This window comes from Corvus brachyrhynchos, unplaced genomic scaffold, assembly GCF_000691975.1.
Source record: "Corvus brachyrhynchos isolate BGI_N302 unplaced genomic scaffold, ASM69197v1 scaffold19, whole genome shotgun sequence".
NCBI classification, from domain to species: Eukaryota; Metazoa; Chordata; class Aves; order Passeriformes; family Corvidae; genus Corvus; species Corvus brachyrhynchos.
The window spans coordinates 2,070,896-2,094,507 of record NW_008246061.1 but is presented as its reverse complement, the minus strand read 5'-3'; the positions used below and the strand labels follow the sequence as shown (position 1 = coordinate 2,094,507).

General features: G+C 44.1%; 1 protein-coding gene across 4 annotated transcripts in view; it reads right to left on the bottom strand.

Moving 5' to 3' along the window:
- Positions 1 to 23,612, bottom strand: part of MTMR3 (myotubularin related protein 3) — a 73,819-nt gene extending 50,207 nt beyond the window's left edge. For 2 of the 4 annotated variants that reach the window (XM_017746501.1, XM_017746503.1), the window contains exon 1: positions 23,508 to 23,607. The gene's annotated coding sequence lies outside the window, so the exon portion shown is untranslated. Of the gene's footprint in view, positions 1 to 23,507 lie in introns of all 4 variants that reach the window. The other 2 variants (XM_017746504.1, XM_017746502.1) reach the window with 2 other exon arrangements.

Here is a 23,612-nt window from a genome sequence, read left to right as displayed (position 1 = left end):
AGGACTGTCAAGGAGGCCATGGAAGATCCACACACCCACCCTCCCCAGCTGCATCGAGGATGGAGGCCATTGGGACGCTCCGTGTTCCAGGACTCACACTGGATCATCTTACATGACTGGGAAAGTTAATATTTCAACCTAACACCAGCACTTGGTAAAATTGTGGCACACTCCAAAAAAGCCTTTTTTGATGTGGTATTAAGGTGGTTTTGCTTTAAAACAGACTATGCTATTCCCTGAAGCATGGTGAGCCAGCAGAAAGGGTACTGCTCCCATACTCCTCCCAAACAAAACATTCCCCTTCTTTATTTTACACCAGCTCTGGCATTTCAGACCCATCATGGCATATTCCAACTCCTCGGTACAAGGCAAAACTAACCCAGAGAGCAGATTACAGAACGACCACTCTACAGTAGATGTTGTTTGCTTCTAGAGCAGCACAGCCTGAAAAACTGCAGGACATTTCAGATTTATAGAATTTGAGGCAGAATCGCTTCAGCTCCTGCAGAAATGACATTTCTTTACAGAACTAATCAATTAGCTCGTTCGTCTCTTAACCTGCTCAATTCTTTGAGAAATATTCAAGTAGTTTTTCAGTTTGAATGGCAGAGTTTACAGTTCAGACACTAAGCACCCTCCCAAAACCCTGATCCACTTTAGAGCTGTCAAGCACACGACTGCATTCTGTACTGAAGGGAATTGAAGGGGCTTTTAGGAGTAATTCACGTATTCTGTGAACCTGAGGATGAAGAGCCCTTCCCTTCAAAGTCTCTTCAATTACCATGGCAGAGCACAAGTATGTTTGATCACAGCATTATTTACAGTATAAAGTAGTAATTAGCTCAATCCAAGAAAAGCCTTGAGTTCAGGTATTCCCTTATTAAGCCATGCAAAACAATCCTGAAGGGAATCAAATAACCATATTGAAAGAGCTGACCTAAGGTGAGAGCCAGCTGTATTCAGCTAAAAGAGACCCCTTTTGACAAACTGACCCCCTAAATTCCGCATTTCAGGAGCTAATCAAGGACGAGAGTAGCTTTTCTAGGCTCACAAAAAGCTGTTTCCTAGAGAGCAGTCCACACACTTGTTTGGGCATCACCCACAAGGCTGTCAAGACACTAAGAGCACTCACCGTTCACCAGGCGCTCCGTGTGTGCAAATACTGCAAAACTCAAATTTGGAGGAGATAAAGCCAAGTGTGCTTGTCCATGATAAGGGGACCAGCAAGAGCTGGGTCAGGAAACCCCAGCAGCTCAAGGGACTGCACAGAGCTTTATGCTGGCTCCTGTTTACCCAGCAAGTTCCAGCCAGACCCAAGGTTTACCAGAACAGGGTTCTGCCCTCCCTGCACTTGAGCAGCAACTCCTTCCCGGGAGAACAGCCAGGCATTTCCACCAGCCCACTGCCAGTTTCAGCTTCTCCAAACTTTTAGCAGTTTCCTATCAAGTTACCTACAGAGGAGAAGATTCCCAGTGACGTTGCCCTCAGCCAGGCAGAGCAGGGAAGATCTCTGCCTCCTTACAGGAATTAAGACACACACAGGACTCGGATGCCTTCCCCTGTTAAATCCTGCATTTCGATCACAAGGGACAAACTGGTTTGGATCATCTACCAGCACACTGCCTCCAGGAAAGCTGCTGCTTCCTGGCCTTTCCCTGGTCAGCTGATTCACAGAACCATGGAATGGTTTGGGCTGAAAGGGTCCTTAAAGCTCATCCAGTTCCACCCCCTGCCATGGGCAGAGACACCTTCTGCTATCCCAGGTTTCTCCAAGCCCCGTCCAACCTGGCCTTGGAAGTCCTCAGTTCACTAAAGCAAAAAGAAAAAGCAGGAAAAGCAAATACTTTCCCTCCTGTAGTTAAACTGCCTCAGTATCTTCCAAGTATTAAGACAGTTGGTTATTCCTATCTTTTTCCACTTGTGGAAAGTCACAGTTAATTTCAGAAGCAGGAAATGTAACAGCAAAATACTACTTTCCATTCACGAGTTGTACTTAAATAAGAGCTGGAGATGGACCTCAACTCAAACAAACAGCAGGCAAAGAAAAAGAATTTTAAAGAGGGTCCTGCCCATGAAGGCACACAGAAAAGGGACACGGAGCTGTCTGAGTAGCCAGCTTTAGTGAGGAGCAGTGAAACTGCATCTCACCAAGAGCCTCAGCAGAGCAGCCACGAGGGATTGAAGCACCACAGCCCTTTGATGTGGGAGGCAGGAGGCCCATGGAGGAGTCTTGCAGCTCCTGTGATCGCCTCAAGAAATGTTTTAATGGGCTTCAATTTCCGTAGCTGGTTTGGAAGATCAATTACACACATTAGCAGTATCTGGTGTGAAGTGCAAAGGTCTTTAATAGAGCAGTTAATTTTGACACACTGCATCTGTATTCCTCTAGAGACACAACAGTGCTGCTTCAGAACCAGTTGACTCTAATGCAATAGTTAGACCGACTATCATCCATCAACTAAATCAAGGTAGATGCTCTGCAATCTTCAAATCTTGAATGTGTCAAGGACAAGAACAACTACAATTTCTAAAGTCACGTCTCCAGATTGCCCAGGGAGGCTGAGTTCAGTCAGGACAAGTCCCCAAAATGTTTTCTCCACAACAACTTCCATAATACTGAAAGCATACAGGCTTGTTCCCTTACACCAAAGTTGCACAGCCCTTCAGTGCCAGGAAGGAATTTAGTTGGATTAACAGAATATGCTTATTCTATAAACTAAACAGCACGAAGCCAAAGTTAAATATATTTAGGCATTTCAGAGACACCAAGAAGGGTTTGTGGTTGCTTGAGGCACAGATGTGTATCAAAACACAGAGTTTCAGCTAGAATTGAGTTCTGCAACAGACTGCAGCTCTGCTAGAGAAACAAGGTTTGACAGGTCTCCAGTTAATAGCCACAGTCTCTCCCTTCTCCTATTTAAAGTAAAAATCCATTGAAGTTCAAGCTTCCATAGGATACCAGCAGATACTTGGTTGATGTGGAAAACTGAATTAATTCTATAAGGTACCTGCATCTCCTTTGGTCAATCTTGCAATCCAAACAGCGATTCCAACAGGAATGAGTTTCTCCAGGGAACAGGAAGATGTCCCTTCCTACCTGCTCACTTAACCAGACCACAACAAGCTGTCTACAGCAGATCAGTTTTTACCTAAAAGAGATACTCCTCCAGTATCCTATTTTATACTAAATGACCTTTTCAAAAGCACAACAAATTAGTATATACAGACACTTATTTAAAACCTCTCTCACTTATTTTCCCTAAAGAAACTCATTCCTTTTGATAGATACAACAAACCCTGAGAAGGAAGAATAACAGTACAAAGAATGTAAGTAGTCATTTAAGTGTTTTATCCTTTAGAGAACATTCACTCCTTCCCTGTGTGACTCAAAACAAACCTAATTTACTAAGAAAGACTTGGTTGCAATTAAGAGATAAATCATCATTTTAAAGAAACAAAGGTTTGGGCTCTTCAGCACATTACCCAAACACAACACATCCACATCTCTCCCATAGGCACTGCAGAAGTCAGTGCAGTTCACAGCTCACTCTGTTATTGATGCATCAGGGAAGGCAATTTTCATTTAATTCCAGATTTAAAAAAATATGCATGTCAGGAGACTGCAGTTATCCACTTCAATTTTTGCATTTCAATCATTATCAGCCAGCAGGACTTAACCCTCCTTTAAAGAATAGAAAGATTAATAACCATCCTTACAGTGAATTTACCATGTCCCCTTTAAATTGCACTTTATAAAAACATACCAGAGCATGAGTGTATTAATCCACGAGCTTTCCTAAAGATGTGAAAATAGCACAAGTCACATTTGTAACACTACAGCTCTTACCTGTGACTTTCAGATCTCAAGCTTCAATTAAATACACAAAAGTAGCACTCCACAGTAAAAATTAAGACCAACTAAATCTATTTTTGGTCTCTATCATTCCATTTGAAGCACCCTCTGGTAACCACCTGAGCAGCAAAACCAAGCCTGTACTTACTGAACATGAACTCTGAGAAGTCTGCATTAAACCCATGAGGGTAAAATATTCAAGGTGCATTTGCTTGAAGTGAAAAGGTAAATCTGGCAAATTTTGGTTAAAAAAAATTAGATACAACATAGATAAGGAGCAATAAACTTTGGGGTTTCCTCTGATGAAATTAAATGGCAAAACCCCCTGACCGCAGCTGACATCCTGGGTCGTGCTGCACACACAGGACTGAGCTGCTGAAAATGTACAAAAACAACTCTGAGCCTCCGTTTGCTCAGGTACTCAAGGACCTCCTTAAACATCTTATGAGGTGCTATCCCTGGTCAAAATCCAAACCAAGAGAGGGCAGGAATTTCTTCCCTTCCTGTAACTCTCCAGGCTGCCTGCAGGAACACTTGCCATCAGATCCAGGGGGACAGAACTTCCCAGAAAGCTTTCCTTTGAGAGACACGCAAATTCCCCACCAGATTCCTGTCACAGAAATGAAGTTTAATATCTAATTACAAAACAAACCAAAGTTGCTTCTGCCCCTTTGAGTGCAAATTGGAAGGTACAAAGAACCAAGATCAATACACATGCAAAAAAATCCAGAACCATTTGGGATGAGTGGGAGAACAGCACACCAGGGAGTGCAAGCCCCCACTGGCACAGTTCCATTACATCAAGCTGCTCTTTGGACTCATCCAGCTGAGGTTTGAAGATCACCAGGCATATCCTTTCTAGACAATCAATTCCAATATTAAAGTTGGAATCTGAAACCAACTTCAGAGAAATACTCCATGGCAAAAGAAACCTTCACACTCTGAGCAAAACCAGAACAAGGGTAGGAACAATGCTCAGAATACTTAAATGTGCCTTGCTTTTATTGTAAGCCTTTATTTCAGAAGGTTATGCAGCTGGTGTAACACAAATCTACACGCGAAGACAAATCTAGAAGCAAATGCTCAGAGCTGAGATGAAAAAGCATCTGTAATTTAGATAAATAACAGCTCACTGCGGGAACAACCTCAGCATTCAGGTCTTGTATTTCAGAGCCTGCACAGTTTTGCTCATTTAGATTCAAATGCCAAAAACCAGCCCAACTCCTCTCCTGGATGAAAGATTACGTCTTTATGCAGGAAAGCTTAGTTGGAAGCTGAGATGAGTCTGTCAAGGAAGGACAAGGATCCAAGGTATGCATGTTTATTAAAAGTACCATTTCTGTGTCATTAGCTTGGAGATGTGACATCTCTGCATCAGGTCCAGCTGACAGAACTGTTCCACAAGAATTCCCTGATGGCCTCCAAAATAAAAAATGCCACCGTGAACCAGCCACTCACAGCCAAACTTCCATGTTCAGCCTGAACAACTTGAAGCTTGAACTAAAGATTTCTCTTTTCCAATTGCCACTGGGTTGGGTGCTGAAAAACAGATCCTGCAAGAACAGAGTGGCCTGTTTTGGTATTTTACTATTTCACATATTTCAAGAAGTCAGAGCACTGGTGTGTAAGGGAAGGGATCCTTGACAGGCTGGCACAGCTCAGTGCTGGATTTTTGGACTAAGCTGTTACATGGAGTTGCACAATGAGTAAACAAGGGAGGCAAAGCTGACAGCCCAAGCCCAGCACTAATGACCCAGCAGGTATTTTCACTGCTCATACACGCCATGGAAATCAACTTGTAATTGCAGCCTGAAGTAGCCCTACATAAAAACCATGGAGTGGTTACACATTAGGAAATGCAAGCACTGTGATCACCGGTGAAGCTTCTGCTCAGCTTCTCTTGGAATATGTATGATCCTTAATTCCCTTCTCCATCCTCTCCTTCCCATAAACCCTCACCCAGTGAGCTGAGTGGGATAATATTCTCTGAACCCAGACCTTTCCATTCAGTCATTTTCCTTAAACCCTGTAGCCAGTGTGGAGTCCTGAAGCAGGTCAGTCCTTCTCGCACTGCTCATTTTATGGCACCTCTTCTGCTAAGGATCCACAGCGCTCAGCAAAGCTACTACATTGTTCCTTATGTTAAGTGGCCAGTAATGGACTTTTAAAAGGCTGGAAAACTAAGGATGGTAAGAGTTCAAGCCATCTGAAGGATCTTCTGTGCCCAGAACATACATTCAGAGTTTAGTTTTTTGAATACTCCCAATTTTTACAGTATTCCTGCTCTGTGGTTGGGAAATACAACTCCACTGCCAAGGGTCTGAGCAGCAGAGTTGAGCACTCAGGCCTGGAGTTGTGTACTCAGCACCCAAACCATAACTCTACACACACCTGGAAAGGTTCCCAGCAACTTCCTAGCCAGGACCACAATCCACAACCAGGCAGGGACACACCTGCCTCTCCAGGATGGCACCGGCCTGACTCACCAGACCACCACCTACAACTTCTTCCCAGATAAAGCCACCTCACCCAGTGCTCCTACAAATACCAGGTAATTTAAAATCTTAGTGGGCCACCTGGAAATTCTGGATTTCTTCAGGTGTCCCATCCTACTGCAGCCTCTGTTTAGAATTACCTCGGTTATTACCTGTGGGGATGAACTACTGATGTCAGCACACTCACAGCAGTGCTCAAAAGATCAGACAGATTGTTAGATACCTGAATATCCAATCATCATTCCTCCCACAAACAGCTTAATCTTTATATTAGTTTATTGGCTCAGTTGCACAGCACAGACAAACCTCTTTGGGAGGGAGGCAAACTCCTGGCAAGCCTTCAGAAGAGGCCAGCACTCCCAGTTGGCATGGGAGCTTCAGCCACAGCCATTGGTACCAGGAAGCCCAGTTCATCTGGCTCTGGGCCCCAGTTATTTCTCCAGCAACTTCAGGAGCAGGCTATTTTCTTGAAACCATTGACAAAAAAAGCTGCTAAATTAGCTCACAAGTCAGTTTGTGTAACACAGCACAGGCCACCTGCCTCAGTGAGGCCCCACTGCCATGCTTTGTCTGCCACAGCTTTAACTCTTACTTAACTTATCAAAAGGATGTCAGAAGTCTTATGCAAGTTCACCTCTAACGTACTCGTTATCCTCTTAGGAGCCACTGAATGAAACGTGAGTTAATGAATAACACAGTAGGAATTATTTCATTATCCCCCTGGTGAGAGAGAGCCATCTAATTCTTGGATATGATGTCAGACTTGAGAAACAGCCAGTGGTACTTACTGAGGCTTCCACTGCTCACTCAACTGCTACAGCAGTGGTGTTCCCAAAGAAAGGCTGCAGGCTGCTCTGACAGCTCGGGAGCAAAGCTGCTCCAGGAGAAATCAGGAATTCAAGCAGCAGGAGCGAGGAACTGGAGCCTGTCACTGCTCCCACAGAAGGGAGAGGTTTTTAGCAGCCCACATTTAATATATAGGCCTTGCACAGGTATGGGAATGAAGGCAGTAAGAGCATGTCAGCTCTTCACATTTTCCTCTTTTACAGTGTCAATCCCATTGCAAGTCACCATTTGTCTCTGCTGCTAAGTCAACCTGTCTGTTAAACTCCATCAGAACCCCAGGACACCTACTGAAAGGGAAGTCTGGAGCAAGGAATAGATCCTTCATCAGTCACTGGCAATCCCATCTTCTGGCATTCCAGGCTGCCTCACTTCCACTTTTAGTTCAACGAACACTTTTCACTATAGAGCTTGATGCATTGTGGCTACAAGTAAATGCTCACTCCTCTGTGAAAAACACACACCTCCTGCTAGTGCAGGGAGTGAGGAGGACAGCTCCAAGAAAGACCAAAGTGTCCTTCAGGTCATCATTTGCCTGCAGTAACAATCCAGCTCTAGGTTGCCTGAGCAGTTTGTATGTTTAAAAGACCAGGCAGCTTAAGAAGATGTTTAGGGCTGGTACTTTACTGGTGTCCTCACTGTGAAGTCCATCCTCACTGCTGTCAGGACAGCTATGCCTGGCAGTACCCTTCAGATAGCGTGGCTCTCAGGATACGTGTTCCTTCCGGTCCAGAACACCCCCATACTTCCTTTACATTAGGAGGAGCAGGAGAGGCAGCCAGAAGTAAGAAAGCAGAGCACATTTGAACAGCTCACAACAATCCATTACAGAACCTGCAGCTGTTACTTAGCACGTGTTCCCTTCTAACAACCTGCCTGATGAATAAACTACTACACAAGCAAGCTAAAAACATAAGCAAGAGGGAAAACCAGAAAGCCTGGGAGACCAAGGCTAGAAGATGGACTTCTCGTGTACATGGAAAACCAGAACTATCTCCCTGACGTGTTATAGCCAACGAAGGGCCCAACAGAAGCAGATTTCTCTGCATGGACCGCAGAAATTCTCATTCGAGGGAAAGATTCCCCCATACCCTGCTGCTTGCACTCACTCCTGAGCAGCCACAGAGCACTGAGTCTGTGTAACACTTCAAAAGCAAAGGACAAGCATGCCACACTCCTTATCAAACTGAAAGAAACACTATCTTCAAGCCTAGCACGTGCTGTCCTGTCATTCTCACGTGAGTGTGCACATGGAGGACGTATTCATAGTCCAGGCCTGGCACCACCATCACTGTCAGGATTGCAGTGCTGCAGTATATTTAGAATGGCTCTGTTAATACCATAGCTCACTTCCACAATGGTGTTAATATATCCCAGCCTGCAAACCCCCTATTGTCCCACAAGCATTCAACTTCAATTCTTCAATTACTGTTCAAAATGCCAATATTTAGGATACAAATCTCATGGCAGTATCCGTAAAACTGACAGAAGATTCAGTAAGAAACCATGAAAAGCTGACTTTGGAGCAACTTTCTGTCATGTGAGAAGTTTCTGTAGTGGTATGGAGCAGCATCTCCCTGTGAGGAGCATCTGTGTGCAGGAACACCTGAGCCTTTGAGCCATGCCGAGGTGCTCCCTCAGCAGTCAGTGCCCACTCAGCCCTCAGCTGATCAGCAGGGCACACAGCTGTGCTTCAGCCTACACAGAACAGTGCCTCAAGACAACAATCAACACACAACACCACCGAGTGAGGTAAGACACACGTTTTCGAGGTGTGATGCCATGTAAGAGGGTAATGGGATTGGCTGATGCCCTCAGTGCTGAGGCTGTGAGCTCGAATTCTGACTTGTACGGTGATACTGCTGAAGTTGAACCACGTGCTTACATTCCCCACTGAGTCAGAGCTGTCCTTACACAACACATCCAAGTTCCTCAGAGCTGCTCAGCAGCCCTTCAGAGGCTGCATCTGTGCTACTTTACAGCTGTGCTGGTTAACCAGGCTCTCCTGCAAGGAAACTGCCAAAGCCGTGCACAGCCGAGAGAGATTGCTCTCTCCTGGAAGCATCCTCAGTGCCATGTCCACAGCAGCTGTACACCAAAACTGCCCCTGGGGCCTTAAGGAAGATTCTCCTCACCAACAGCCAGATTTTGGGTCTGATATTGTCTCTTTTCAGCAGCCCCACATTCTATCCCCCAGTGAGCAGCTCTTACCTATTTTGGCCACACACTTCAGGAGACACACTTGATGCAGCTGTGTGGTCTGCTGGGAGGACAGGACAGCAATATTCAAATGTCTTTAACTCTGCAGTTTCCAGCTTAAAAACACTTAAGACTCACTAGGAGGGAGTAACCAATGTCATCCAGACTGTCTGGGGAAGCATCAGTCATTTAAAAAAGTAGCTGCACACTGCAGCTTGGGGTTCAAATGTGAACAAGAGCTCAGGCATTCCCTCTATTAACAAAAAAAGCCACTACAGCTCTTCCCCACACCCCAAGCTTTTTCCCCAGCATTAAGTAGGTGCCTAAGTGAAAGTCAGTTATAAAGTCATTTTATCACCACCACTATTTTCTCAAAGCTTAAAAATTAAATCAAGTACTCTGCTATTGGAATTTTCATTACCAGGAAGTTGCAGTAATGCTTATTGCACTATGGTTATTGGTTTGTTCTCCCAATATGATAACTGCATCAGTTCAATGCTTTGAGTTAATTATTGTTGTTGACCTGAGGTAAATGCAAACAGAAACCTAAACAGCATGGAATAAACAGTAGGAAGCCAAGCTCGACTATGTAAAGGTAAACCAAATACTTCATGATCACTCGCAAGTATCAGGGAAATTCTCACACAGCTCTCATATGAATGAGAAATTAAAAGCCCTGACAATTACAGCTTCAGAAAATGGCCACAGAAAAACTATATAGTGAGGTAAAGACTCAGGCATTTTTCCTGTATTTTAACACTTGGGATTAGCACTAAAGAAACACATAAAAAACACATAACTTTTATTTTAACACAAAAAAATAACTAGACCATAGATTACAGTATTTTCAGAATATTCTGTCAGATTCTCCCAGCAATAAAGCATAAATAAGCATAAATGATTCTCTGGAGAGTCCACCACACCTCCACAGATTCTCTGGAGCTTCTTCAGCACTGATGAAAAAGTACCTCCAGTGGTACTGTTTTCTCATTCGACTGAGGGAAAAGCGCTCCAGCACCCAGTGGGTGATGAAGGCAGCAGTCAAGAGTCAGCCTTGGCACAGACCGATTGTGCTGAAGGGCCACCAGTTGCCATGGAAGTCTCCCCGAGTTCCACTGCCGAGGCTGAACTTGGAGGTGGTCAAACAAGTGGCTCATGTGAAGCTGCTGCTGAGATGCTCAGGAAAGCCTGTGAACTGCCCAGAGGAGTGACTGCCACACAACAATGTGCTCACTGCACAGCAGTGCTCCAACACCACTGAATAGACAATGCAAAGAGCCATTCAAGTGTCAGTCTTCCAGAGCAGCCAGGACAAAGTGCTTTTTGTTTCTGTCTTTGAGATCCTGACAAATCAAAAATAGATTAAGTGTGCTGGCAGACTGGCTCTACCTCCCAGCCGGATACGTGATCCCGGGGCAGAGGACTGCCAGTGCTCTGCAGTAACTCACACCCAGCCATGCCATGCTCTGCTCTCCCTGGGAGAGCTCTGGAGGGAATCACACCTTTGAGCTTTACAGGAAGCTCACAGGGAATCACTCTGCTTACAGTCAAGATCAAATATAACTCAGAGATCAGAACTGCAAGTCCTAATTCTATAGGTTAAGAGGAGTCTCTGCCTGAGCCCAGAAACCACGGAAGGCTTTATTATCTCTGGCAGAGGCTCTGAAATAGATACATTTGTGTTTTGTACAGTTTCCATTTAACCTGCTAATTTCCTCAGCATTATTTTTTGCATCTCAGGGACAAACAGAGTTACTAAGTAACTCTCCAGGATGAAGTTTCAGTGCATTAGTTCTCACTGCTGAATTAAATACATAAGCATCTTAACAGCCACAAATCCAGCAGCCCACTACTCCATAACCCACAAGGACTACACACATTTTATCTGTGCAAAACACATGAGCATTTATCAAGCAACATCTCAAATTTTACCACAAATACTAAACAAAACCCAGCAACTCAACTGCTTCAGTTAACAATTAATAAAAGCTCTGCGGAAAAGGAATGCATCTGCTTCCACTTCCTACATAAATCTCAAGTACATCTGAAGCAGTACCTCAGATACAAGAAGTTTCAGGAGCTGCATTTCTAAAGGAAATTTGAAATCACCAGTAGTGGATATCCTTTCAGCATTGAGGCCTTCCTGTGCTAGGTCAGCCCAAGCCCCCAGTGCCTCCAGAGTCACAGGATCCATGGAACAGCCCTGTCACCCTGCTGTTAGCCCAGGCTACAGCTCTGTGCCCAGTGAAGGCTGCTCTAAATCAGTACCATCAGCACAGGTACCCTTTAACCACAGAAACACAGCAAAGCACTGCAAAAATACTTGTTCAGTTCTTTACTTGCAGCAAGCCTGGTCTAGAAGGGCTAAAAGTCCCCTGCAGAGTATCGGTGTAGTCATGCTGAGCACAGCACTAAGACTGCTTGTTAAACTCTGAACAGGCAACAGGCTGACACAACACACAGGTGGAGCTGCAGATTTCTACCTCGAATGGGTCTGCAAGGAGCCACTGTCACTCTGTCACTTGTGACAAGGAGTTAAAGCACTGGATGGAAGAGAAAGAACACTGGAATTGTGACGAACTTAACTTCCCTCCAGCAGCTCAGTAAGAGCACCAGTTCGGTGAAAGGTTTGCACCAAGCTCTCTCAAAGTACTAAAAAGGATACAATTCAAGCCTTCTGCGTAACACCAAACAAATCTGCTACTTTTCCACTTGAAAATTCAGTGAGGCTTCAAAGCAGGACACACCTAACCAGACAAACTAGAGGATTAATTCCTTACTTCAGAATTGAAGCCTTCAGACCCTTCCATCCAACCTACTTCATTTTAAAGATATTCCGTATATCCAGCATATGGTAGAGCATTCACACAGCCTATTTTGTGTAAATGAGACATTAGTAAGGATTTTTTCCCGTTCCTCCCCCCAAATTGTCATCAGATACAATGTAAAATATATCACTTCAAGATAAGTGATAGACACTCATCTCAAATATTTCAAGAAATTTCCAGGATTCCACAAGACTCACCAGCAGACCAACTCCTAAATCCTGATTTAGCAGTTCCATAAGCAAAACTGAAGAATGACAAAGGTGTAGCAAGACAGGCACAGCTGCTTGTTCACTCCAGGTCACATTTACTTTTCTGCTAAAGGAAAAACTCACTGGGTAGGTAGGTTTTGAGTGACACACACCTTGGTATTTAAATAACTGAGATCTAGAGATGTAGGACAGAGTTGAACAAGCAGGAGTTAACTCTTCAAACAAACACAAGTTTTAACAGGATAAATTCTTATCCTATGCTTAGAGTTTAGAGGTTACAAAAAACTCAAGAGATGGAGGAACAGATCAGCACCAGGCAACAAGCTTTTTATAACATGGCAAAGATGCTCTGAATTCCGTGTAGAGGCTGAGCTGTCACTCACCCAGCATGATCTATGGATTCCCAGCTCCACAGAAAGGTTCACACTTTCACATTCTGATATGCAATAAGCTCTCAGTATGTTGTTTAATCTCTGAGTTCTGCTTAAAATGCTATTAATAAAATAATCAAAGTAACCAAGTCAGGATTTTTAGAGGTCACGGCTCCTCAGGAGTCACCTAACAAGCAGCAGATTGTTCAGACAAGTTTCAAGCCATCAAATTTGTTTCAACATGTACAAACTCTGCTAAGTCAAGTCTTTCAACAACACTCACCAAAAGGTGACCCAGGGGAGAATACAAGGGCACAACCTGACTAATTGCTGTTCAGTCAAGGTGCTGGTTGTGTTTTCTTTTGCAGGCATGATGGATGCACGGGGTTGTCCTACCACAACTGATCTTCACACAGCTGCACAAGCCCTCTCTGAACTGACCCCAGGGTATTCCTTCACCTTCCGTATTTTAATTATTTACAAATAGTTAAGCTGATCTTAAGAGCAGCAACCCCACACAGGGACCTAAGTTCTTCCTCCTAAGTTTGCCAGAGTTAAACAGGAGGTCTGAAGCTCTAGAAAACAGGTGCTGCAACACCAGCTTAAAGTTTACTGCTAACCAATCCAAGGAAGTTTAAAAGTTGACCTTTCACAAGCAGGAAAACCCCAGCTGGCCACAGCTACAAATGCACCACAAATGTGCTCCACAGCCACATCTTCAGACTCCTGAAAATCAAATATATCAGCACTGCAACCACCAAGACTCATCGGCCCAGCTGAACAGACTGGAATGTTCTGTGCACCTGCAGAAGTGGCTATCGCCTTCCAAACCCAGCCTGGAAATTCAGATTAGCTCTACGAATTAATTTTCTTGGCAAGAGGCAGCATAAAAAACAGTGGAATTTAAGCACATGAATTAGTTTTTGAGGGTGTTTTGCCATTAGGCCTTTCTTTAAACTGTAAGCTAAACTAGATTCTCCCCAGCCCACCTGCTCACTTCTTGCACAAAAACCTTCAGTCCTTTCTTGTCCTTGTCAGGATCCAAGTCACTTCAGACCAATTTCTTTGGACAAGGCATGTTTTAAGTGACTACTCCTTGCCTTTGTGAAGTCACTTTATCTCAATATACATTACTAGACCAGTAGTAAATTTACAGAAAAATCATTTCTTAACTACTACATAACTTGGTCTGCTGAGATTGACCCATGGTAGCAAGGATTTATGATGAGACTAAAAACTGAATTTTGTTGAAAGAACCAGAAAAAACCTAACAGTAGTTAGAAATACTTAGAAATTGAAAGGAGACAAAGTAGATTAAAGCCATATTGCAATCCTGGGGAAATATGTTCAAATACATGAGGCTTAGCCCTACTAGGTTTCTGCTTTGAATACCAAATAATTTGGGTCTAGGAGAAAGAAGCATGCAAGAAGCAGGGAAGGATCTGCATCCAGCAAGAGCTGATCAGGTAATCCCCGTCTCTGTGAGCCATGGCCCAGCCTCAGGCACTTGTACAGTTTAGAAAACTGGACAGTAACTTGAAATACTAATGTTTAGAAAAATAAGCTACAGGGCACAGTAGCTTGTAACTTACTCTTTAGGGAGGTGCCAACTGCTTCCTCCCCGACCCAAGCAGATCAAGGTGCCTTATGCAAGAGGAAAAGTCTTCATACCTGAGTGCTGAATGGGACCACGGCGGGCTGGGACATGATGCAATGGCACCATTAGTTTTAATGGGGCTGCTCTCTGGGCGTGACCCTCCAAGGAAGGGAGCACCTCAACTGGGACCATACACAAACAGCTTAGTAAAAAACCAGGCTTCAAAAAGAAAGCAAGAAATAGCTCTTATTGTCTTTGCTATACCAGTCTTACACTTGTCAAATGAAGCAAAATCCTTTGTCCACAACTCCCCAGGCTGACTCCTTCACCAGACCCACCCAGCTCAGGCATCAGCAGCGGCAGTGATGAACCCAACCATCCTCCACAGGTGAGCAGAGCATCAAGCAGGTTTCCAAATTGCTTCCTACTCCAAGCTGATTACAAGAGCAGGTTTGACACTGCTGCTTCCCTCAGTGAATTACTCCAGAACTCCCATTCTTAGACTCTTCTGCTGCTCAGTTATCACCAGCCCTTCAAGAGTTCACAGGAAGAAGTGTCTGCGCAATGAAAACACTGCAGAGCAGTTGGAATGGCCCAGCAAAGGAAAGCTAGACAGCTCTCCAACCTGCCTGCCAGTCAACACTGGAGAAGGAAAGGATAATTTGCCTGGAGTAATGAGCTAAGTATAGAGCCACCATGATTCCAGTGCCCCAATTACCTCTGCAATTCTTCCAAATTCTTCTTGGGAAGAGCCAGCTCCAGCTGCAGGCAGAACCAGGGACTGGAAGCTACTGCCCTGGTCCAGTGCTTAGCAGACCAAACTCTGCAAAAGCAGCACCAAGAGTCAAGACCAACATTTTCTAACACACTGGAGTCTTTTTGCCATCCTCAGTTCATTACCATATTTCAGCACTTTAGGGAATCCTATTCTGTTTTAGAAAACCCCTTGCCCAGTTCTCTCCCCAGGTCAGTGTTTAGCAGTCACCCTCATCAAGTGTCAGCATTCAGCCTGTCATTTAAAAGCCAAAATTCCAGTTTGACAAGTGCAAGGCATTTTGGTTCCAGCTTCTAAAGCCTGCAGAACTGAAGGGGGAGAAAAGCAACACGACAGTGACCAGGCACATTGGTACCATTATGCAGCTATACACGGAGCCACTACTTTTTGAAATTCACTGTTAATGAATATTTATTATTCTTTGACTTTAACAAGGCTTTGTGTGTATTACTAATACAGCTCTATATCCACTGATGTCCCATGTGGTCACAGACTCTAAAAGAAGGACCTACAATTAGCTGTACCACCAGTTCTCCTGCAAGGAAATTTCCCTCCAAATCCCCTTGTAATGATTTGAACACTGTAGGATACTGAACATACACGTATCGTGTCAGTACATTGAAGCTGGAATCCTTTTTATAATGAATTTGGAATTTTGGAGCAGGTGTCTGATCTCCTTCCTTACTGACAAGTGTAACTGACCAGATGGCTTTGCGAGAACACAACCCAGCACAAAATATTAAACACTTGGCCATGGATCTCCAAAACTGAAAATTTCCATGTGGCTTCTCTGTGCAGCCCCGATTTACTCATCTGTTCCATCCAGGGATGCTCTGCAGCAGTGAAGTACACTAACCAAACACCTCCAAATCATGTGATACTCATGCTTGAGTCTCAAGGGATTAAGAGATTCCAGCCCAAAGTAAAAGAAAACAAGCAAGCTATTGTATTCTGCATTAGAACACAACTGTGCCTTGACCATAATCCACCAGCCAAACCTACAAGGAAAGCCGAGCAGACCTCAAAATATTTACCTTGTTCCATCTTCCTCCTTTTTCCTCAGAGAGTTCAGATTTTCCCAAAGTGCAAAAAGGTGCATTCTTTTGGAAGTTACTCAAAGAAAGGTTCGCTGAACATAGACAAAGATGATAATTTAATTATAAGGGGTATCCAACCAGAATATAATGCCCTGTTCACAGCAAATTCCTGCTACCAGCAGTGAGAGAAAATTAAGAATCTGAATTCTCAAATGTACTCATGACTAGTATGTTCACCAATCAGCACACAATTAAGCATTCCTGTTCTCTAATTGTAAAGATGAACGCTTGTTTGATAAGGATTAGTCATTAGTTTGATGAAAAGCTTATCCACTCTTAAAAAACCATGCACAGTGTTTAGATGGAAAGAAAAGTTCTGCAGGCAGAGGCAGTAAATTTGCAAGTTTACATTAAGTACACTTCACTTGCTTTCAAGCTTCCATTTATTAAAGGAAAATAATCAAAATAATCTAGAAATGCAATCTGCTTAGACATTTTAGTCAGGTTTCTTGGATCAAAAGTTCAACCATGCCTATACTACACTAAGTATTTGTTCTCAGAAGTTAATAAAAAGGAAATAAAGAAAATTCAAATACAACAATTAAAAAAAAAAAATCAAAGCTATCAGGTCAAAACACTTTAAAAAAGGTGTTTCTACTCTGGTCAGACCACAGCAACCTGGCTGCACAGAGGACAGAGAAATGTCCTCATACTAATTTTCAAGCCAAGCTCCTCTGTGATATGGCAGGTGAGTTTTCTTCTCACTGCCTCTAATTTTGGCACATCTGTTCTTTGTCAGGAGACAGACAAGTGTTGGAAAAGCCTGAACTTAGAGACCCACAGAACAGTAAAAGTCAGCTTTGACAACAGTAATTTTAGTTATGGAAGACACCAAAGGCTGGATGCAGAAAAAACTGAGGACAGATTCCAGCGGCAGCACATCCAGCACCAGGACTGAAAATGTCTCCAAGCAAACAGCCCAACAAGGATGCAGCAAACAACACAACTGCCCAGCAGCTCATCTGTCTCTGGTTTAAGTTTCCATGATAGCAATTACACACTTGCAGATAGCAATGGAACAAGCAAAGCTTTCCCAGGTACACATTTAGGTCAATTATGGCTCCAAGAGATGAGATCAGACAGCCACAGCCACTGGCTTTCTCCCTGTCCTCACCTACTTGCAAGGAGAACAGGGACAGCCAGGCTGCTGGGGCCCTCCTAACTACTGAATAGGATATTCCAGGGAAATGCTTTCCACCAATTCCAAACCTAGAAATTCCAAGGAAACTTTCCACCAATTCCAGACCTAGCAGCAGCCACTTCCATGAGCAGCTCTGGAGTTAAAATTCATTTTGAATAGGTATAGTGATATCATAAAAGTGACAAGACAGAGCTTAGTGGTAGATCAGCTGCTGGACTGGATCATTCGGACATCTCCTGTACAAAATTGAGGCCTCACTTCCAAAGTACTGGAAGTTACTTTATTCAGGTAGCATCTTGTGTAGGATGTGGAAGGTATTAAGACCCCACATAGGCAGTTCTACCAGTACAGTTCAAATAAATTGTTCTTAATGTCTGTCTCCTCAGTCTTTTTGTTACAGTTTCTTTAATCCACCCTTCAGTTTCACTCAACTCTTCAATACTTTCAACTACTACTTCTAGCAACTGAAAAACCCAAAGCAGTATTCTAGTAGTCTACCCTTGACCTAGACAGCACTAAACTCTACACATGACAGGGAGGATACCCAAGGGAAGATCTGATTTCCCATCTGTTTTCTGAAATCCTGCCACCAGCTGTACAGAAACCCCAAAAAATAAGAACCCAGCTTGCCCAGAACAGTCAAACCTCAGAGAAACTGAGGAGTCAGACTCACAGGACCTCAGAGTCTTATGATGCACATGAGCCCTACATGAAAGGCTGCTCTCAGGGTGAGCTGGGGAGATGCCCTGCAGCGAGTCCTGCATTTGCTCTGCTCTCCAAGGGCACTCAGGAAGCCATCCAAGTGCATCTTGTCTTCACAGACTCCGTGTCAACCTACACAGACAGGATTTCTGTCCTCTCCTCCCTCAGGTGCCTGGCAGCAGCTTCCCCCAGGCACCTCCACAAGCAGAAAAAGCAGCACTGGAGAAAACAAGTCTCATTTTGTCAGGAGTCTGCCCTTTCCTGGTTGATAGAGAAGTCAAAACCTTCCTTTAAAGGTACAGGGAAAAAGAAACTATTTTTATTTCTCTGTCCTTTCAGGTAACACCACAGAATCAATGCTTTGATTACAGCCCTAGCTTGCAGTCCCAAACTTGGAGAAGCAAATGAGGCCCACAAAAGGGCAACACAAAACTGTTCTACCAGTGTTTCTATAAATAATGTCTATACAAGTGCACAAATCTCTGGTATTCGAAAGAAAAACTACAAAGACTTAATTATGGCAATGCAGCAGCCTTCCTCCACAAATTCAACCTGAAGTGCATTACTTCCCCCCATACTGATTATATGTTCCAGAAACTAAACCTCAGAGTACCAGAACAATCCAAAATACTTAGAGACTATTAGACTTGTATATACAAAAGACTTCATCATACACACAGGCACCCTAGAGATTTATTTCATGCTACTTTGTTTACAGAAATCTCAGTTAAAGAAAGATTTACACCATTTTCACTGGTTTTCCTTGATTAAAGTCTTTCTTAAAATAGGGTACAAGAGCCTTTGGTAGAAGTCTTAGCCATGGGCCTGGTGTGCTCACAGCAAGGGAGAAACACATCCAGGTAGTAAGGTTACTTGTTTCCTTGAAAAGTAGGAAGCAGAAAGTACAATGGAAAAAGTCTCTTTCAATTCTTATCCCAGTATGGGCTAAACCAAGCAGGACCTGAGAGGTTAAACCTGGTACATCTGCTAGTAAAGAATAACTTCAGTTCTGAAATTAACCCAAAACGATGTCACTCCGCAGATGACGCAGGAGTGACTGGACTAAAATCGAATGGAGGGGAGCACAGAACACTCAGCTTGAGACCAACACACACAGGACGGAAGAAGACAGTTAAGTATCAAAGTAACAGAATACAAGTCTTTCCCACATGGATATTCAGCGGGAAATAGGGAAGCTCTGAGCTCCATGGCAGCCTTCCCTGCTGTCCACTCCCAGAAGTCCAAACATTTGAACATTCCCCGTTACGGCTCTCCCTCTGAAGAACACACCCCAGTCTGGGGGGTGGTCTGTTGTGGCTGCCCTTCAGAAAACCCAGCTCTTCCCAAGTAGCCAGGGACTAACACCAAACTTCTGATTTCATTTCAGCTTCAAGTTAATTCCACAGGTGACAGGATAATTGTCCAAGGTAAGCTCATCCAGCACTAGTTCTAATGCTTCACCAGACAGAGAATAACTCAAACCCTGAAGTTGACCCCCACTATGCTGTTTGCATGCTGCAGAGTATTTTGGTGAACAAGCAATGCCACAGAAGTCAGCGACAGCATCAGCTCCATCAGCACCTCGGATGAAGCTCTCTACAGCAACCCCAACCTCATTTCCATCGTGGTTTGTCAGCCCATCACAATGAACGCTGCAAACAACAGTGAGATGTGCTGAGCAAGGCAAAGGACAACTTGCTTTGCTTGTCACCTCCCAGGGCTTCTCCAAGCCTCGGTTTCTTTGATGTTGTGCCCTCTTTCAACTAACGCCAAACTGCAAAGTTGTATTTTGAAATATTTACAATTCAGTATTTTGGGTGAATTTCTCTTTAAAAAGGGGGTTAATACTACTTAGGATCTGTCTGCTTGTGTTACTGAAGACATATTTCATTACTGGCATGAGTGGCTGTGTACAACTGCCTGCCCCCAAGCCAGCCCACCAATGCTGCTTTACAGCTCTTCACTGCATTCCTAATCAAGAGGAAAAATAACAGATTTACTACTCCAAAATCAACTTCCACTGGAGTCTTGCTCAAGGTATTCATTTTTCAGAAGTGGCAATAATTCAGTACAGCAGCTTGGATAAGTTTAGTTACAGTATCACTGAACAAGGAACATCCAGCTTCAAGTCTTCTGAAATCCAGCTCCCCAAAGGAAGGCCAAGAACACCCTATTTAGGAAGTCTTTTGCAGAGTTTGGGTTTTTCCCCCCTCCTTATCAGACTTTGGAAAAGTTCCACCACCACCATGATAGCTATTACAATGTCATTAGTTGCCTCACTCATGCATATACACACACAAATTCCAAAAAAACTTCCCGACGGATCTTACCACAGTTACCTTGTTGTAACTATTTTCAGCATTAATACCCATGAAGAGAAACAAGGCCTCTGAAGCATCCAGTTGTCCCCAGCAAGCCCTACACAGCACACATCCAGTTACCAGCTTAACCTGCAGCCACATTCAGGTGTCAAAACAACTGCTGCTTTCTAGACTTCACATGAAGATTCCAAATCCAAGGAGTTTCAGAAGAAAACCAAAGCCAGGAATCAGCAACTGTGTTTTAAGTGAAGCCTTTACAAACAGTGCTTTTTGCTGGACATCCGTGACTCCAGAAACAGCTTTCCCATTTCAACCAACATTCCAGAAAGCCGCCTGTTTGCCCTCCCTCCCCAGCTCACTTTGCATGGCTCTGCAGGCCCAAGCCTCACTTCCAGGTGCACACTGGTACTTCCTGAAAGAACAGAGCACCTCGGCTCAGAGCGGCACAACCTGACACCTTGTAACAGACTAAACGTCGGAGATACCACTGCTTGCAACAAGATCATGCTGCATTTCTTCCCTGCTACTGCAGGCTGGTTCCTCCCTGTAGCTCTGAGCAGCAGCGATGGACTCAAGGCCTTCCTTAAGGGATGACACATTACTCCTGGAAAACCCACAGCCAGCTGGGGGTCACCTCCTTGACACCAGTACCAGAAATTATTAAGCAGGTGAGGGGAAGAACAGGTCAGGGCTACTCACACTCCAGTTTACCCTCAGATTTCTGTGGTATCAAGTCCATTCTCTCAGTGCTTCTCAACTGTCCAAAGCAAAGGGACAAAGTTTGGGCTGTTTTGCTAAAGCTGCCCTCCAAATAAGGCCAGTTGACACCAAAGGAGGCTGTGGTTTGTGACCTCTGCCTATGCCACAAGCAGCTGACACGTATGCAAGTCAATGCACACAGCAATCCTGCACCATTCGGGGCTAATGCATCCAAAGATAGAAGCTGGAAAGCAGCAGGGGCTGAGGGCTCCAGCTCTTTGCTGGGCATAGTAAATAGTCCCAGTAAAATGTCAGTATTCCAAATTCCTGAATTGCCACTGACTTCACTTTGAGGTCTTCACTTTGCCACTAACTTCATTTTGAGGTGGTTCATGCAAACCAGTCAGTCATCCTGAAATTTTGAAGCGCTGTGAAGAAATAGTTGTCTTTTAGCAATCCAGTTAATTCACAAGAATTGCAGCACAAACTGAGTTCTAGGCACATCCCTAAAGCTTTCCCGACAGCACTGGGAAGTTACAGCACCAATACCTAGAAGAGGGCTGAAGTTACAAGTCATGAAGCTCATTTCTCAGAGTTTAAAACCCACACGGGATCTCACAGGCAGATCTCACACCACCAGCTACTCAAGCTCGAGACAAATGCAGAACAGTTGCACGTTTTTGTCTGGGACAATTCAGTTCCTAAGAGGTTATTTTGAGAGAAACATGACATTACTTTGATTCAGCCAGTGAAAGCTACTATGAAACAAGTGCATGTTTAAGTATCTGAATGTTTCACTCTGGTTCACAGGATGTGATAAGCACTAATTAGGCTGGTTGGAGTCATGTGCTCTGAAGACCCCACCCATACCAAATGGAAGAGTCCTATCCCGTTGTATCCAGTTACACTTCCCAGTAGAAACAGCCTTTACAGCCCTTTGAACTGGGCAGGTGAAAAGATCTCAAAACTCCGTGCTGGGTGCCAACCCAGTTCCTCCACGGAGACAATTCCTCTTCCCTGCCCCATCAGACTTGCCAGGCTCCTGCCCGTTACTCCAGCAGCCAAACGATCCCCTTCTCCTTAAGTTACTCCTTTTTTCCAGGTTAATTGCCAGCAAAGCACTGCACAGCCACGTTCCTCCTACTCCTGAAAGCTGACAACATACTTCTCTCCATCATCCTGGCTTGCACGTAGGTGGAATGAGATCTGAGATAAAATATTGTATCCTCTATTTCAGAAGCCTGGGCAGGCTCCATTTCTGTCTCTTCCAGCTGCAGATGGTCGTTTTTATGGAAAATAAATAAATAAAATGAGAGCTTATCAACCTGACCTATTCCACCTTTGTGGTATCATTTGTGGGTTCCATGGCTTGTTCCTTGAGCAGGTTAACATTGATATTTTAATAATTGCTAATGCAGACTGTTCATGCAATAGATAGCAACAGTACCCCAGATAGGCACCTATAGCACTGCCAGTGAGAGAACTCAGCTTGGCTCTCAATTTATCATTCCTATAACCTGAAGTGGGACAAGAGCACCTTTCAGTGCACACACTCAGAAAAACATCACTGTTGGTGCACCTTTGCCCTTCCCCAAGCTCCAAAGCAGGCACAGAACCACTTGTCACTGAAGCATTTTAGAACCTCATGCCCCTCCTTCACTTATCTGCACAAAGTTTCAACACTTACAGCCCAGTATTTCCTGTGCTAGGAAAGAAAGCACCACTTCTATCTCGCAAACCCACCGTAATCAGTAACAGCTGAAGCAAAGCAGGTATCAGATGTCAGCCTCCTCCCCTCCAGTTTACAAGCACTCCTTCATAAAACCTCCCTCACCTCCACCAAGAAAAGTTCATTTCCAAATACCACATGCTTTAGTAACAGACAAAAGGCATCTCAGTGCTTTATCTGAAGCTCAGAACATGACAGGCACTACAACAAACCTGTCACAGCTCCTTCCGTCACGCTGCCATCCCTTCCCAGTGGACTCGCCTTTGTAACATACATATGCCTTTATATTCACCAGAAAGCTAAGCTGCACTTCCACTCAGCACTACCTGACATGATTCACTAGCCAAGTTCTTTTCTTCTAAAAGAAAGCCTTATTGCACATGGCTACATCACACAAGAAAACAAACAGGTGAGGCACACAGAAGAGTGCCTATGAGACCTGAAGTCTGCAAGAGTTCCGAGCTCACACCCAACCTTCCCACAGTGAGGGAAGTGTGCACAGAAAGGAAAGAAATCAGTTTCCTGTACAGAGTTGTGAAGAAAGACCAGGTCGCATCTGCTGAACAAAAAACATTCTCTAAAAGAGTAAGAGTAGGAACAATTTCAATGCACGAACTTAAACTCCATGTTGGGGGGCAAAGCACTTACCAAGGAAGGGCAACATCTGCTCAGATCCCAGCGAAAGAACAGGACTGTTAAAAGGAACACGGGGAAAAGGCGCAATTAAAGTCCCAAAACCACGTAAATAAAAAG